At 37.1% G+C, this 19,262-nt stretch overlaps 1 protein-coding gene across 4 annotated transcripts in view; it reads right to left on the reverse strand.

Annotated features, from left to right (window-relative positions):
* The window catches only part of LOC148942556 (uncharacterized), a 104,969-nt gene extending 100,690 nt beyond the window's left edge, over positions 1 to 4,279 (reverse strand). For 2 of the 4 annotated variants that reach the window (XM_089102631.1, XM_089102627.1), the window contains exon 1: positions 4,199 to 4,263. The gene's annotated coding sequence lies outside the window, so the exon portion shown is untranslated. Of the gene's footprint in view, positions 1 to 4,198 lie in introns of all 4 variants that reach the window. The other 2 variants (XM_089102629.1, XM_089102630.1) reach the window with 2 other exon arrangements.
* Between the last annotated feature and the right edge of the window lie 14,983 nt (positions 4,280 to 19,262).

Here is a 19,262-nt window from a genome sequence, read left to right on the forward strand (position 1 = left end):
CAAGGAATCTAATGGTATATTTTTAAGTTTATTAAGCCATTTTCTCCTAAAATGCTGCTGATCTGTAAGGCTAACTTGCATTGTATAGTCATTCCCTATGATTGGGTTTACTATGGTATATTTAAGTCTATTTGTTTTTTTCTCCAAATGATAAAACTACAATATTTCCTCTGTTTTTATAGTAATAAGCGCAAAAATATATCAAGCATCAATGATTCGCAAACTTTTTTTTATAACATAGGCAATAAGCTATATATTTTAAATTATTTTTTTAAACACACACTTTATTTACATTTCCAACATGTGAAAATTATATTTATGGAATTCACAACAGACAGCATACTCACAGTAGGCTACAGCAATATTTCCAGTGGTGTTGAAATATATTTGTATGGATTTATTGACACAGATAGATATATCAACTACCAAACATTATTAAGAATTTAAATGAAGGATAAAACCATTTAGTAAAAAGATTTGAGTGACATAGTTTGAAATAATATTTGGTCATTATATCCATGTAATGTGTGATCTTTAAGAACTTTGTCAGAAAGGAAGGAAAATGTCATAGAAAAACATGAACTTTGAAATAAAGAAAAAAAAGAGAATAGTAAATACAATGTCATCATTTCCCCAAACACCTGAGTGTGGATATGGTCTTCAAGTAAAAGTTGATTTTGACTAACTTTAGTTGGACCCAAAGAAACCTTAAAATTTGATACAAACACAACAAATTGTATTGTATTTTAAAGCTTCAAATCAGGACACTGAATATGCATGGTATTTTGGCCCATCACCAACTTGTTTTAAGTGACACTCAACTTTGATAAGCAAATGGAAATACAGTAGAGTCTATTGAGTATTTGTGCATTGAGGTATCATAGTAGTAAAGAAATGAGATTAATTCAGTTAGTACCCTAAAAAATGTTGTATAATTGGGTGTAGGTGAAGTACTTTTTTCAATAAATTTGATTTAAGGCATAGTAAATTTTACTTCTTTTCTAAGTGATCCTTGACTTTCTGTGGTTCAAAAATTCTTTTTTTGTTGCTCCATAGAATTAATTAGCTATGGAGTTCGTGCTATTGAGGAGACAAATTAACTAAATCTCCACAATATATTTTATGAATAAGCTGTAATAAAAATTGGGCTATAAAATGAGTATGTTTAAAGTTTAAAAATTGAAAAATTTAGTAATCATTTTGTTTTTTTCTAGTTAATGAGCTTATGGAAAGAAGGGAGCTTGAGAACCTGAGAGACAACTATGTCTACCTAAAGAAAAAAGAGGAGATCTACAAGTGGATCTGGTGCTAGTATAAGCTTAAAGCCAGAAGACCAAAATTTTGTACAAAGAATGAACTTACTTTCTGAACATATAATTGAAAGGAACCATAAGACAAAAGGGAACACTGTTCAAGATGAGAATATATCAGTGGACATTTATTCAGAGTGTGAAGGGGGTGCCCACAATATAACTATGCTGAAGTGAATGATGCTGATTTTATTACCCTCAGTGAAGAAATTCTCATTAACAATCAAACAGATATCCAAAGTTCTCAAGCTTCTAGTAGACAATAAATATATGCACCAAGAATACAAAATAGAAATCTTAATAAAACAAAGATAGGGTATAGAGATCAAACAGACCTGCATTAACAGCAAGAACTGGAAAAAAAAAAGCAGCAATGAACAGCATGATCTGGAGTAGTACTTTCTACAATCACTGTTATCTCATCTGAATAAAGAACTAGATGACTCAAAATTAGAGATGCAGATGGAGATCATGAAGGCAGTTAAAAAATACTTTAATCATTCAGTGTATTTTTAGTTTTATATACGAACTTAATAAAGCTTTTTTTCTCTATTTAAGGTAAGCATTAAATTATATGAAAAAAATGTCTAGTAGGTCTAAAAAAAATAAATATTCCAGCAATATGAATAATTAATAACACTAGTACCAGAGTAAAAACATGATATAAGAAAATGCTTTTGACATTTCTATGGCTTTGTTTTGAAATGTAGTAACTGGTTCTAGACTTCTTTGAAAAAAAAATCTAATAGCTATAATTAGGTGTCTTAATTCTATGGGATATGGTGAAAAACCATGTAAAGAGACGCTTTTTAACATAAAGCCATTAAAAATGTGTAAGAAGACATGCCTGCCATGAAACTGAAGAAAAAAAATAAACAGATTTAGATAAATTTGGAAACTGCCATGCACTGTCCTTTCCCTTTGCCAGTGTTCACTTCAAGAGGTTAAAAAAAAAATCTGAAGCCCCTCTAAAATGGCATCAGATCAAAATGAAAAGTATACTGATGGAGTTAGTATGGTCAAAAACCTAGAAAAAGGAAATCACAGCCCCCTTCCTTACACAACAAGGGAAGCCACTTTTTTGCATGGGTAGCGCTAAAAATTGACGTTGCAGAGTGAAGGGAAGACTTTTGATGTGAAGGAACATAAACGTAAGACCCGTAAGATGAAACGTAACAACCTTAGGACTAAATGTAACGTAAAGTCTTATGTTTTCAATGTGAAGGAACCTTTAAAAATAATTTTTTCTTTTCAACTGCTTGTGAAAACAGAGACCACATTTTTAATTTATGCTGACAAATTACTGGTGAAAATGCCACCAAGAAGGCAGATAAAAGGTATGGCTCTTGTTGTTACTCTCATGTTGCATCATGCTGTAGTAAAATAAGGGTGGGTATAAAATTACAACCACTCCAGGTTATAAGGTGACATGTTTGACTTTGTTTATCCATTTTCAAATATTCTATATATGAAAGTTAAACATCATCACTACTATCTACCATGAAGATACAAATAGGCTAATTTTGACATATTCAGGTTAAGTTAGAGCCGCGTTTTCAGGCTCAGCGGGTTGTCCTCGTCTAGTTTCAAGTTTCTAGTTTTTCATCTAGTTTCAGTGGGTTCAAAGCTTCAACCCCATGTTTGATGCACTGCTGCACAACACTTGATGCACTAGCCGTGAACAACCCATGTTTAAAGACAGGTTGTTCACGGGTCAGCAGGTTCGAACACGGGTTGTTCTCGTCTAGTGCATTAAGCATTGTGCGTCTAGTGTATCAAACACGGGGTTGAAGCTTTGAACTTGCTGAAACTAGAAACTTGAAACTAGACGAGGACAACCCATGTTCAAACCTGCTGAGCCTGAAAACACGGCTTAGGTTAGATCAGCTATATGGCTCTTGGGTGATTGCTTTATAAACAATTTCCAAGACTTGGAGAATTGACACAAATATTGAAAAATGTGATTAAAAAACTGGAGAAATAAGGAAAACAGTGAGGATAAAGGTGTTCCCCCTGTATAATATGTGAACTAGGATTATTATGCACATTATGAAGCAAGAATTGTTTTCTTAACATGTCTTGGTAAAGTTCTATGAAATCATATTATTGAGTTAGGACTAAAGTGAATACACCATTTGATGCCTTTTTTATGCTGATTACAAATATAATAAGCATTTCTATCGGAAATGAATTTCAGCCCCCCCCCTATATAGGCTATACCTAACCTAACCCTGAATTGGCATATATAGGGGGGGCTGAAATTCATTTCCAATAGAAATGCTTATTATATGCATCAAATGGGCATCATTATAAAAAGGCATCAAATGGTGTATTCACTTTAGTCCTAACTCAATAATATGATTTTGTAGAACTTTACACATGTCTCCTTATGACCAGGAGTGGTTGTAAATTTATACCTAGGTGTGGTCTATAAACCCATCTCTATTTTTCCAGAATGCCAAAGAAAAGCAGCATTTACCAAAAGAGGTCTTTTACCCTACAAAGCATTTCATTAATGCAGTATTTCCTTACATGCTAGTTATAAATATAGTCCAATACTGCATTCATCTCTATGAAGAAGAAGGGGTGAAGCTGTTATGGTGGCCCAGGCCTAGTGACCATTAGGCTAGGCCTACTTGAGCCCAGCAGAGAAAAGCATAACAGCTAAATTGTTTTTAATTAGAATCTGATTGCATATATAGCCCACACATATTTCTAGTGCCTAGTCTAGATTACTTCTGGCCTAGTCTAACCTAGCATATAAGAAATCTGATCTGCTTCCTGAAAGTGTTCACCTAGCTCTAAGGTTTTAAAGATTTAAAAGCCACAAAACAATGATTTTTGCTAGACTGTGCTATTATTATGGACACAATAGGTTTATAACAAACCTTTAGCTTATTCAAAATGGCAGTAAGATCAAAAAATATTCTAAATAACCTATACTTTGACTTTGAATGAATCAAATTGCGAATTCAGATCGGGAAAGACGAGGCTGCCATCTATCTTACTTATCTCAGACGTTCCGTCAGATTGACCAGAGACCAATTTCCCGATTTAGCTGTCGTCTTAAGCAAAATTTAGGGAGAACCATATATTGATATGAAATAGAGCTAAGAAACACTTCAAAATTGCAACTAATATTTGGTTTCAATTAAACTGACGATTAATAAAAGAAATTTATCATTTTTGGATGACAGCTTAATATTTATTTTCAAATTTGAGAGCACAACGAATCATGCTTCTTTCTAGAGATTAATTAAAAAAAAGTTTCAGAAAAATAAGTTTTTCAAAGAAAAGTAAAGGCCATTTTAAACTTAAGCTCAGTAGATACAAATACCTTTTAAATTCAAACTCAAAACGACCATAAATTACTATTAAAGAATAAATGAAACCCAAAACGGTTAGAAAGTAAATAAACAATCATAGCAAAAACATACAACAAGTAAGGATATAAATGAATAAATAGATCTTAAAGCGAGCAATGCTTAGATTGAATATGAATATCAAGCTTAAAACGAAAAAAAAATATTTTCCTATTGAAGTATAAATGAAACTTAAAACGAACAGAAATTAAACAAACAATCAATATAAACAAACATACAATAGGTTTAACGTAAATTAATAAACAAATCTTAAAACGAGTGAAACTGAAATTGAATGTACAAATCAAGCTTAAAACGAACAAAAATCACCACAAAAAAGAGTTTGGGTATGACCTCCTTCTCTCACTGTAAAAATCTAAAACCTACTGCGTCATTGACGCTTTACTGAAAACTAATTTTATGACAAATATTTTCTTTTGTACTTAATATTGAAAATAATCCTTAGAATTATACTAACATTTTGCACTGATGAGCTTTCAGCAATTAATGTCATTATACATCTAATATTCATTTAATTTATTAGCTCTTTTTAAAGCTGTTAAAGACGAATATAGTTTCCCTACAAACACGTGTCTGGATACTGCCTCCTTTCCTAACTGTAAATAAAAACCAAAAGCCTACTGCGTCATTGGCACTTAACTGAAAACGGATTATATTACAAATAATTTCGTTTCCAGTTCTTACAGTATTGAAAACAAAAATACAATTACAGTGAAATAAAGTCTTGAACTGATGGATCTTTCCATAATTAATATCATTATGATTTTAATATTCAATTTGATGTTGTTTATACTTTCCAAGACTGTACAAGACGCACATATTTTTCAGTAAAGCGCAAATGACGCAGTAGGTTTTAGAATATTACAGTGAGAGAAGGAGGTCATATCAGTACCCTCTGATCTTTTTTCACTCTAAGAATAGGGACTGCAACGATTAGTTTCCATTGAAATGAACCCAATCTGAATTTTCTACGAGCACACCTTCCATAAGAACAAAATATGCTCCCAAAGCAATACTTACAACGCCTTCCCCGGCCCTGGAGGGTTGGGTCGACACAGGAGTTTTTCTTATCTGATCTTTGAACTATTTTTAACGAAATGTCAATACGTAAAGGAGTTTTTGTTATATGATCTTTGAACTATTTTTAAGAAATTGGCTTCCTCAAATGTTTTATCAGATGTATTTGGGGAAAAAGGGTTTGGGGGGCCAGTTGCCCTCTGATCACTTTTAACTCTTAACAAGGGAACTAGAATTCTCGATTTCCAATTAAATGAGCCCCCTTTGAAGTTTATACGACGACCCCTTCTATATGAAGTACCTCTGGGGAAAAATAAATGGAATGCGGCAGAAGGCTAGCTACCCTCCCATCATTTTTGACTCTTAAAAAGTGAATTACAACTTTCAATTTCCAATCAAATGAGCCCTCTAGGAATTTTATACGAACATCCCTTCCATAACAACCATATATGCCCCCAGGGCATAACTTACAACGCCTATCCTTGGGCCCTGGGGGGCTATGTCGATACCGGAGTTTTTTGTTATCAGAACTTTAAACTATTTAGCAGATGCTGTATCTCGAAATTTTCATCTGATGCATTTAGGGCGTGGAGGGGGCGGGGGCTAGTTGCCCTTCGATCTCTTTTGACTCTTAAAAAGTGAACAAGAACTTTCAGTTTCAAATCAAATGAACCCTCTCCGAAGTTTATACGAGCATCCCTTCCATAAGAAGTATTTATGCCCCTAGAGTATTACTCATAACGCCTGCCTCCGGGCCCTGGCGGGTTCCGTTGACACAGGAATTTTTCTTATCTGACCTTTGAATTATTTTTAATGAAATGGCTATTAAAAATTTTATCTGATGGGCTTGGGGAAAAAAGGGTGTGTGTGTGGGGGGGGGGGGCTAGTTGCCCTAAGATATCTTTTGACTCTTAGAATTTGAACTAGAACTTTCAATTTCCAATCAAATGAGCCCCATCTGAAGTTTATATGAGCATCCCTTTCATCCCTTTCAGTGGCTATTCAGTCTCTGACCTGTTAAAAGCTATTTGTGTTGAAAAAGGATTATATTCGGAATCAATTAGAGACTAAATTTATATTATCATTCGGCATCTGACCGATGTATAATAGTTCAATATTAAGCCGGAGTAATTTTGGAATATATTATAACATTGAGAGTGCAGACATTTAGAGCTTTAAAGCTGTTTTTAATGATTGCATATCAAATCTTGATGGTTTTTTTTACCTGGATAATGGATTAATTTCGGCTATGTTTTGAACCAAGACTGTTTTGGGCTGAGCTAAGCAAAGTGATAAAGTTTTAGCATTCAGCTATTCTTAATTTTATCCAATCAAACCTTCGATCGGGTATTGATGATGAATTTATTATTAGTCATGCAGTCGAGTTTTTTCCTGAAAATATTCTCAAAGATGCTAAAGTTGATTTATGGGCAGAAATATACCCTAGTAGCAAAACATCACAAAGGAGACAAGGTGATAATGCCTTCACTCGGCATGTGAAAGATATGGATTTGCTTCGGAAGTGTAAAAATGAGGAGCTAATAGTGCCACCGTACGCAATTATGTCACCCACTGAAGTGCCTGTAATTCCTGTTGTTGCTTATCATAAACTTGCTTCCAAAATTTGTGCCCTGGATAGTGCCCTTAACTTCATCAAAGAAAAGGTAAGATCTTATGATTTAAATTTTCCGTCACCTCCCATTCCATATGCTAGTCCTCATATTGAAAGCACTGCCACCGTTATCATTTCAAAAGTGTCTACTAAACTTGACAACCCTTCAAAACGGGCTCATACTATTAATAAAATCCCTGGCCATGAAGCTATTCACAGCATAACGCCTTCTGGCGATAAGCTGCTTGTTCAGATTAGTCAATCTGCAGCAAAGATTCTTAATGATGCGGTTCCAACCGTATTGAATAGCTGTGACGTCATGATTCAAGAAGAGAAATTTCATGGCAATGTTAAGGGGGTGCCCGCTAATTATGAGGCGATAATTTTTAAGAAATGTGAAGGTGTCATCGACGCTGAACGTTTGGGAAAATCTCTGGCTGTGAAAATTACCCTTGCTGATGCTGTAGTCCAGATTAATAGCCCACGACTCTGGCTCAAGGTGGGTTATGAATCATTCCGGGTTTTTGAAGTCCTGCGGCCGCCCTGTTGCTGTCATAATTGTCAATCTCCCAACCGCATGAAAACCAAATGCGATAAGCCAACAAAATGCAGCCGCTGTGCCGGCTCTTATGTATTATCCCGCGATTCTCCCTGTTTTTTGATCCAAAATGCGCTAATTGTGTGGGTAATCATGCATCGTATAGCCTATAATTTCGTATTCTGCGTGATGTCCTGAGCAAACGTGTGATTCGGAAATGACTGTCGAATTTTCCGTCTCAATCTGCTCTTTTAATATCAATAGCACGAAAGATAAAGATGGCTTATTAAATAAAAAAATGAAGGATTTCGACATTTTGTTCTTGCAAGAACATTTACTTCCCGCCATCCGTTAACTCTCTACGAAGAAGTAGCCACCATATTGTCTTTACCACCAATGCCCGAAAAACAAAAGGCCGACCTTCCGGGGACCTTGCACGTGTTATCAAACTATTAGCTACTCCTTTGTCACCTATCTTATTTCATTCCTCTGATAATATTATGGCAATACGACTTGGTCACCTTGTATTTATAAATGTATATCTTCCCTGCGATCAGAAACGTCTAGATTCACTTACTAAGTTTTTTAATGCCTGCTCATCCCTTAAAATTCTGCTATGCAATATTGAAAAGCATGGGTATCGTTGGCTAATGATAGGTGACTTCAATTGTGATGTTCATAGCTCCTCTACTCGTGCCAACTTAGTTTTAGATTCGTTGCATATTGGTTACCGCATAGTACCCAAAGGTCTTAATTACAGTTATATTCATAATAGTGGTACTGTAACCAATATTGATCATTGTATTTGTTCTGCCGATGTTCCCTGTTCTGTCGTTAATGTTGACGAAGACGAACTTGATTTTGACCACCTTCCCCCTTCTCTTACTGTGACATTAACCGCTGATCCATCTTATCATCCTTGTCCTGCTAATAAAAATGGTGGATGAAACCAGAGTGGGGCGCATGCAACTGGCTTTTCTATATTTATATCGTAATCGCTCTGTTGTCCAGAGTCAAGGTGTCTTCTAATCTATACCGCATCAGTGTTTTTTCACCACAAGCCTGAGGGTAGCTGAATATTCATTATTTTCGCTTAGCTGAGTACAAGAAACAAGCTGAGAATGCGGCTGTAAAACTCGAAGTCCAATTTGGAAAGAAGACCCGGGTCTTAAAGCCGTCAAAAATCGTGCTAAACTCTGGCTTCGCATCTGGATTGCGTGTGGGCGGCCCTTGCGAGGCCAAGTGTTTGATATATAGAGAGTAAGACAAAAGCGGAGTTTAAACGGTATCTTCGTTTGGTTCGATATAATGGTGATGAGTTCCCTAAAAGTGCAGTACAATGGAAAGAAGTCATTAATACGTCTAAATTTGATTCATTAGGGACCAGTAATGTTATCCCGGATTCCTTGGCTTGGGCATTATAAAAACATTTTTTGTAAGATTGAGTGTAGTGTTCATTATCATCTTCAGTGCTTAATTTCTAAATTTTTGCCACCTCAAGTTTTGCAACGTCATGTTATTCCCATTTCAACTAAAAGTATTGTTAATTGTATGCTTAAACTTAAGTTTAAATCAAGTTATCTTGATGGGATTAGCGCTCACCATTTACTTTGTGATTGTCCAGCACTAGTTGCTCAGCTCCAGTTACTTTTTCAGTTCTGTTCATCTTTGTCCATGCTGCCTGATTCCTTCCTTTGCGGAACGGTAACTTCGATTCTTAAACGCAGAAGAGACCCTTTTGATTGCACTTCATATAGGCCCGTCACTGTTGCTTGCAATATTAGTAAGGTTTTTGAATATGTTCTACTCCCATATATTATTGAACGAACTGCGAAAGACTCAAACCAATTTAGATTTAAACCTCGTATTGGATGTCAACATGCGCATAAGGTTTTAGCTTCAACTCTTTATGATGCCCAGTCTAAAGGTTATGAATTACATATTTGCGCTTTGGATTTATCTAAAGCTATCGATAGTATTTGCCAGGCACAAATGTGGCACTCTTTGTCAGAGTTTGGAGTGAACCCTTCTGTCATACAGGTACTTAAATTTTGGTATAGTAATTCGTTTCTTCGTTTAAAATCTGGTAGAGGGTACTGCGGTAATATACCAGTTCAATATGGAGTACGACAGGGTGGGGTGCTATCGCTTTATCTATTTAATGCTTGCATTCAAAATATGGTAATAGGAATCGAGCCTTTGTATTTTTATAATTTATCTGATGTGTCTTATATTGCGTATGCGGAAGACCTGCTAGTTTTAAGCTGAACCAAGTCTATTTTGGCATTATCGGTGCAACGTATTTCTATGATGTTTTGGGATGTTGGTCTGTTTTTGAATGTTGATAAATGCGAATATTTAGTTTTCAATACCAAATCATCAGCTCACAATTTGTCCTGTGGATCCTCAGTAATTCGAAATGTTACGAGTTTACGGTGGTTAGGAATTAGTATTTGTTCTACACTCACTTTTTTGCGACTTCAAGTTCTGAGAGATGTTGAAGAAAAGTTGAAGATCGGATATGCGAAACTTGTACTTAACCGTGGAAAATATTCACGCCGAGCTTTAGCTAAAATGTACTCCACGTTTTGTGACCATTCTTTCTTGTTTTTAAGTGGAATGCATTCGTTATTGAAAAAGAATGATTTGCGCCGCATCCGTATCCCTTATTTTACATATTGCAAATCGTTATTGTACCTTCCCACTTCATATCGTAATACACGTATTATTGAGAAGTATGGTGCTACCGACATTATCCAATCGTTTGAATCGCTTAGTAATAATTTGACAAGAAATGCCTTTGTGTCCCTAGGCCCAAACCATAATACTATCCGTGTGTTTTTTTCAGTGATTAAGGTTTAAGTTAACTTTGTTTCTGTGTATTTGATTGATTTTCTTTCCTTTTTAGTGTACTTTACTTCGCTTGTTTTGTATAAAAGTGGGTTATAAATAAATTATTATTATTATTATAAGAACCATATACGCCCCCAGGACAACACTTACAACGCCTACCCCCGGGCTCTGGGGGGCGTTTTTGTTATCTATGTTTTGAATAATTTCCAAAACACAGGCTATCTCAAAATTTGTAACGGACGGGTTTGGGGAAAAAAGAGCGTGGGGAGGGGGGGCTAGTTTAACTCTCTTGACTCTTAAAAAGTGAACTAGAACTTTCAATTTCCAATCAAATGGGCCCTCTACGAGTATGAAGCCCTTCGTATGAAGTTTACACGAGCATCCCTTTCAAAAGAACCATACATGTCCTTAGGGCAAAACTTAGAATGCCTTCCCCTGTGCTCTGAGGGGTTCTATTGACACCAGATTTTTTCTTATTCGACCTTAAAAATATTTTTAACAAGATGTCTATCTCAACATTTTCATAAGATGGGTTTTGAAAAAGAAGGCGGGGGGGGGGGAAGGCTATCTGCCCTCGGATCTCTTTTGACTATTAAAAAGTGAGCTCGAACTTTCAATATCCAATCAAATGAGCCCTCTCTGAAGATTATACGAGCATACCTTTTATACAAACAATAAATGCCCTAGGACATAACTTACAACGCCTGCCCACGGGCCCGGGGGGGGGGTGTGACGACCCCTGAGTTTTTGTTATCTTACTTTTGAGAAATTTTTAACTTAATGGCCACCTCAAAATTTTTATTAGATGCATTTGGGGAAAAGGGGCACGTGGGGGGGGGGCTAGCTGCCCTCCAATCTCTTTTGACTCTAAAAAAATTAACTACAACTTTTAATTTCCAATCAAATGAATCATCTCTGAATTTTTTACGAGCATCCCTTCAATAAGAACCATATATTCTTCCAGGGTATAACTTATAACACCTGCCCCCAGGCCCTGGGGGGCTGTGTTAAAAAAACTATCTCAAAGTTCTTATCGGATGGGTTTGAGGAAAAAAGAGCATGGAGGGGGGGAGGAGGCTAGGGGACCTACAAAATATGTTAAATATTCAAAAGTTAACTGGAACTTTCAATTTACGAGCAAATGATCCCTCTTTGAAGTTTATACGAGCATCCCTTCCAGAAAAACGCTTTCTACCCCCAGGGCATAACTTACGACGCCTGTCCCAGGGCCCTGGGGGGCTGGGTCAACACCGGAATTTTCGTTGCATAATCTTTGAACTATTTTTAACAAAATAGCTATCTTAAAATTTTTTTTGGATGCATTGGGGAAAAAGGGTTTGGGGGTGGGGGTGGGGGTAGTGGTTGTTTGCTAGTTACCCTCCAATATCTTTTAACGCTTAAAAAGTTAACTAGAACTTTCAATTTCTAATTAATTTAGCCCTCTCGAAGTTTATACAAGCATTCCTTCCATAAGAACCATATATACCTTCAGGGCATAACTTATAACACTGGCCACTGAAGACTGTGGGGGGAGTGTCCTGCTCAAACATATAATTTTGAGAAATTTCAACTACGTTGAACAAAATGGCTATATTAAAATGTTGATTGGATGTGTTTGGGGAAGTGGTGGACGTGGAAGGGGTGTCAGTTGCCTTAGAATCACATTCAACTATTGAAAAGGGAACTAGCCATTTAAATTTCCAATCGAATGAGCCCTTTCAGAAGTTTTTACAACAACGTTCTCTATACAAAATCTTATATGCCCCCAGGGCATAAATTAAAACACTTGCCCTGAGGAATGTGGGGGAGTTGTCATCCTCAAAGACCTAATTTCCAGAACTTAAAACTACGTTTAATAGAACAGATGTCTCAAAATTTTTATTGGATGTGTTTGGAGAAAAGGTGGGCGGGAGAGGGGGGTCTGTTGCCCTCAAATCCCTTTCGACTTTTAAAAAGGGCAATAGCCCTTTGAATTTCCGATCGAATGAGTCCTTTTTTAAGTTTCTACGACAACGCTCTCTATAAAAATCTTATATGGCCCCTGGGCTTATCTTAAAACCCTTGCCCAGAGGGTTGTGGGGGAGTCTTCTTCTCAAAAACATGTTTTCTATCTGGAAATCAACTATGCTGAACAAAATGGCTATCTCAAAATTTTGATTGCATGTATTTGGGGGAATGAGGGGCCTGGAAGGGGGGCAAGTTGCCTTCCAATCATTTCCGACTATTAAAAAGGGCACTAGCCCTTTGAATTTCCAATAGAATGAGCCTTTTTTGAAGTTTCTACGACAACAACTTGTATAAAAACCTTATATGCCCCCAGGGCATAACTTAAAACCCTTGCCCTGAGGGTTGTGGGGGAGTGTCCTCCTGAAAAAAATATTTTCTATGCGGAAATCAACCACGCTGAACAAAATGGCTATCTCTAAATTTTGATTGGATGTATTTGGGGAAATGATGGGCATGCAGGGGGGGGGGGAGGCAAGTTGCCCTCCAATCATTTCCGACTATTAAAAAGGTCAATAGCCCTTTAAGTTTCCAATCGAATAAGCCTGTATTGAAGTTTCTACGACAACGCCTTCTATAAAAAAAAATTATATGCCCCCAGGGCAGAACTTAAAACCCTTGCCCTGAGGGTTGTGGGGGAGTGTCCTTCTCAAAAATATATTTTCTATCTGGAAATCAACTATGCTGAACAAAATGGCTATCTCAAAGTTTTGATTGGATATGTTTGGGGGAATGAAGGCATGGGAGGGGGGTTAGTTAACCTCCAATCACTTTCGACTCTTAAAAAGGGCACTAGAACTCTCGATTTGCAATCGAATGAGCCCTCTTTGAAGTTTATACGACGACCTCTTCCATATGAAGTGCCTCTGGGGGAAAAAAAACATTGGAGCTGTATGGCCTTTACTATAGGCAACGGTATAGCGTTGCCTCTGATTGTTAATTGTAAAGGTGTTTAAGTATTTGTGGGAAGAACCTTTGCTTTTATGGTAAAAATTCTTAATTTTGGTTAATAACATAGTAAAATAAAAAAAATGAGGAGGGTTATAAAAGCTTTTTGCGAAAATTAACGATGAAAAAGCATTTGCTCTCTAATGAATAGTCATTTCTTACAAAAAATTGAGCCATTTATGGTGCAGCACAAAAGCTACTACTACTACTATTATTATCTTGTTGTAGCCCCGTGTCGCTTAAAACTGATTTAGCTGCAAAAGCTCCTCCTCCATATAAATATATTCAAAGCTTCCCTCTTTACACCCTCCCAGTAAGCTTCAATTTTAATTTAAATCGTTTGTTATTACCTCTTCTCAACCTATTGAGGCGTGACCTGCTTTTTGTTTGGCTAAAGCTGGGTGGTCAAAATGAGGCGTGAACTGCTTTGGCAATTTGTCACCTTTATTCGCGAAACATGTCCTGCTCATCTCAACCTTTCTTTCATCATAGCCGTAGAAAGTCAAATAGAATAACATTTTTCGCGCACTATTTGTACTTTTTGCTTTAAATACGGTCAAAAGAACATGTACAAACAACTCTTCGTAGGAAATTGCTCTGAAAAAGATTTAACAGATTAAAAAACATCTAACAAATGTTAGATGTTTTACGCGGGTAATACAAACTTTTTCCACAATGGAGGTAGTGACTTTAAAACAGCAATGCTATGGTTAAAATAGTATGAGAAAATCTTTGCAGTCAAGACTCATAAGCAAAAAATCAAGATGCTCTCACAAACCGGAAACTTACGACAAACTAGACTAAGAGCTTGAAGCTGGAAGTCGGTCCGTCAGTAAGGATACTTGGTGTTGAATTTTTAGTTGGAGGGAATTGTTTGCACAATGTATAACAAGAGAAACTTTTCAAGGTCATTTGGTGACGATAGAGATAGGAATCTGTCCTTGTTTCGAAAATCGTTGTTAAGCAGCATATATCAGAGGAAACGCTATAGTGTTTTCTATAGTAAAGGCCATACTGCTCCAATGTTTTATTATTTATTAATATTATTATTTTTTTCCCCAAAGGAACTTTATATGGAAGGGGTCATCATATAAACTTCAAAGGGAGCTCATTCGATTGGAAATCGAGAGTTCTAGTGTCCTTTTTAAGGATCAAAAGTTGTTAGAAAGCAACTAACACCCCTTCCACGCCCACTATTTCCTCAAATACATCCCATCAAAATTATGAGATAGCCATTTTGTCCTACGTGGATTATTTTCAGATAGAAATTATTTTTTTTAGGAGGACACTCCCCCCACAGCCCTCAGGGCACGGGTCATAAGTTATGCCCTGGGGGCATATAAGGTTTTTATAGAATACTTTGTCATAGAAACTTCAAAAAGGACTTATTCGACTGGAAATTCAAAGGGTTAGTTCCCTTTTTAATAGTCGAAAGTGATTGGAGGGAAACTAGCCCCCCTCTCATGCCTACTTTTTCCCGAAATACATCCAATCAAAATTTTGAGATAACCATTTTGTTCAACGTAGTTGAAAATTCCGGAAATTGGGTCTTTTAGGATGACCCCCCCCCCACAGCCCTCAGGGAGAGGGCTATAACTTATGCCCTGGGGGCATATATGGTTCTTATGGAAGGAATGTTCGTATAAACTACAGAGAGGGCTCATTTGATTGGAAATTGAAAGTTCTAGTTGACTTTTTGAGCGTCAAAAAATATCGGGGGATAACCAGCTCCCCCCTCCAACTATTTTTTCTCAAATGCATCCGATAAAATTTTGAGACAGCTATATTGTTAACAATAGTTCAAAGATCATACAACAAAATCTCTGGTGTCGAAACAATCCCCCAGGGTTATGTTTCTACGACAACCCTTTCTATAAGAACCTTATATCTCCCCAGGGCATAAATTACAACCCTTGACCTGAGAGCTGGGGGGGGTTGTCATCCTCAAAGACCAAATTTCTAGAATTTTAAACTACGTTGAACAAAATGGCTATCTCAAAATTTTGATTGGATGTGTTTTTGAAAAAGTGGGTGTGAGAGGGGGGGGGTTAGTTGCCCTCCCATCACTTTCGACTGTTAAAAAGGGCACTAGCCCTTGGAATAATCACTTTTGATCCTCAAAAAGAGCACTAGAACTCTCGATTTCTAATGGAATGAGCCCCCTTTGAAGTTTATATGACTACCCCTTCCATTTGAAGTGCCTCTGGGGAAAAAATAATAATAATAAATAATAGAGTATTGGAGCCGTATGGCCGTTACTATAGGAGACGCTAAAGCGTTGCCTCTGATATATGCTGCTTAAGAACGACCTTCGAAACAAGGACAGATTCCTATCTATATCGTCACCGAATGACCTTCAAAAATTTCTTCTGTTATACATTGGGGAAGCAATTCCCTTCAACTGAAAATTCAACACCAAGTATCCTTACTGACGGACCGACTTCCAGCTTCAAGCTCTTAGTCCAGTTTGTCGTTAACTTTCCGATTGGTGAGAGAATCTTGATTTTTTTTTGCTTATGAGTCTTGACTGCAAAGATTTTCTCATACTATTTTAAGCATAGCAGTGCTGTTTTAAAGTCACTCCCTCCATTGTGGAAAAAGTTTGTATTACCCACGTAAAACGTTTAACATTTGTTAGATGTTTTTTAATCTGTTAAATGTTTTTCAGAGCAATTTCCTACGGACAGTTGTGTGTACCTGTTATTTTGACCGTATTTCAAACAGTAAGTGCGAACAGTGCACGATAAATGTTTCGCGAATGAAAGGTGACAAATTGCCAAAACAGGTCACGCCTCATTTTGACCACCCAGCTACAGCCAAACAAAAAGCAGGTCAAGCTCCAATAGGTTGAGAAGAGTTGGTAATAAAAAACGATTTAAATTAAAATTGAAGCTTACTGGGAGGGTGTAAAGAGGGAAGCTTTGAATATATTTATACGGAGGAGGAGCTTTTGCAGCTAAGTCACTTTTAAGCGACATGGGGCTACAACAAAATAATAATAGTATTAGTAGTACCTTTTGTGCTCACCAGAAATGGCTCAATTTTTTTTTTAAGAAATGACCCATCATTGGAGAACAAATACTTTGTCATTGTTAATTTTCATAAAAACTTTTACAATCCTCTCATTTTTTTTTATTTTACTATATCACTAACAAAAACTTAAGGTTGTGTTCAGTCGGATATGATCTGTTCTCGGTCTTATATGATCTGTTCTCGGTCTGATCTGTTCTTTTTTGGTCTGACGGATCTATTCTCGGTCTGATCTGTTCTTGGTCTGATCTGATCTATTTTTGGTCTCACTGTCCTGTTCTCGGTCTGATCTGATCTGTTCTGTTCTCAGTCAGATATGATCTGTTCTTTTTCTTATCTGATGCGTTCTCGGTCTGAAGAGATCTATTTTCGGTCTGACTGATCTGTTCTCAGTCTGATCTGATCTGCTCTCGGTCTGACCGATCTTTACTCGGTCTCATCTGATCTGTTCTCGGTCTGATCTGATCTGTTCTCGGTCTTATCTATTCTATCCTTGGTCTGATAACATCTGTTTTCGGCCTGACTGATCTGTTCTCGGTCTTATCTCGGTGTGATAAAATCTACTCTTGGTTGATTTGATCTGTTCTCGGTCAAATATGATCTGTTCTCAATCTGATCTAATCTGTTCTTGGTCTTATTTGATCTGTTCTATGTCAGATATGAACTGTTCTTGGTCTGTTTTGATCTATTTTTGGTCTTATCTGATCTGTTCTCGGTCTGATATGATCTGATTTCGGTCAGATACGATTTGTTTTCAAACTGATAGATCTGATCTCGGTCTGATAAGATCTTTTTTTTGGTCTGACTGATCTGTCATTGGTCTGATCTGATCCGTTCTTGGTCTGATATGATGTGTTCTCGGTCTGATCTCATTGGTCTGATAAGGTCTGTTTTGGTCTGACGGATCTGTTCTCGGTCAGATCTGATCTATTATCGGTTCAATATGATCTGTTCTCGGTCTGATCTGATCTCGGTCTGATCCGATCTGTTTTTAGTCTGATCTGATCTTGATCTTGTATCTGATATCTGATCTTGTATCTGATCTTGTATCTGATCTTGGTCTGATCTGATCTGTTCCTGGTCTGATCGGTTATTGGTCTGATCTCATCTGTTCTTGGTCTGATAAGATCTGTTTTCGGTCTGACGGATCTGTTGTCGGTCAGATCTGATCTTTTCTCAGTCCAATATGATCTTGTCTTGATCTGATCTGACCTCGGTATGATCTGATCTGTTCTTAGTCTGATCTGATCTGTTCTTGGTCTTATCTGATCTCGGTCTGATCTGATCTGTTCTTAGTCTGATCTGATCTGTTCTTGGTCTATTCTGATCTGTTTTCAGTCTTATCTGATCTGTTCTCGGTCGGAAATGATCTTCATCTGATCTGTTTTTGGTCTGACTTGTCTTTTCTCGGTCTGATCTGATCTGTTTTCGGTCTGATCTGATATTTTCTCGGACTTATCTGATCTGTCCTTGGTCTGATAAGATCTGTTTTCGATCTATTCTCGATCTGATCTGATCTGTTCTTGGTCTGACTGATCTGTTCTTGGTCTCATCTGATCTGTTCTTGGTCTCATCTGATCTGTTTTCGGTCTCACTGTTCTGTTCTCGGTCTGATCTGATCCGTTCTTGGTCTTATCTGATGTGTTCTCGGTCTGAAAAGAGCTGTTTTTAGACTAACTGATCTTTTCTCAGTCTGATCTGATCTGTTCTTGGTCTGATTGATCTTTACTCGGTCTGATCTGATCTATTCTTGGTCTGATCTGATCTATTTTAAGTCTGACTGATCTGTTCTCGGGCTGATCTGATCTGTTCTCGGTCTTATCTGATCTGTCCTTGGTTTGATAAGATGTTTTTCGGTCTGACTGATCTGTTTTCGGTCTGGTATTGGTCTAATATGATCTAATTTTGATTTTTCTGATCTGACCTCGGTCTGATCTGTTCTTAGTCTGATCTGATCTGTTCTTGGTTTCATCTGATCTCGGTCTGATCTGATCTGTTCTTAGTCTGATCTGATCTGTTCTTGGTCTATTATGATCTGTTTTTAGTCTGATCTGATCTGTTCTCGGTCGGAAATGATCTTCATCTGATCTGTTTTTGGTCTGACTTATCTTTTCTCAGTCTGATCTGATCTGTCCATGGTATGATAAGATCTGCTTTCGATCTGACTGATGTGTTCTCGATCTGATCTGATCTGTTCTTGGTCTGACTGATCTGTTCATGGTCTGATCTGATCTGTTCTTGGTCTGATCTGATCTGCTCTCGGTCTCACTGTTCTGTTCTCGGTCTGATCTGATCTGTTCTCGGTCTGATATGATCCGTTCTTGGTCTTATCTGATGTGTTCTCGGTCTGAAAAGATCTTTTTTCAGACTGACTGACCTGTTCTCAGTCTGATTTGATCTGTTGTCGGTCTGATCTGATCCATTTTCAGTCTGACTTATCTGTTCTCGGGTTGATCTGATCTGTTGTAGGTCTTATTTTATCTGTCCTTGGTTTGATAAGATCTGTTTTTGGTCGGACTGATCTGTTCTCGGTCTGATATCGGTCTGATATGATCTACTTTTGGTTT

Source organism: Artemia sp. Qi Xiang Cuo, chromosome 16 (genome assembly GCF_049724085.1).
Source record: "Artemia sp. Qi Xiang Cuo chromosome 16, ASM4972408v1, whole genome shotgun sequence".
Taxonomy (NCBI): Eukaryota; Metazoa; Arthropoda; class Branchiopoda; order Anostraca; family Artemiidae; genus Artemia; species Artemia sp. Qi Xiang Cuo.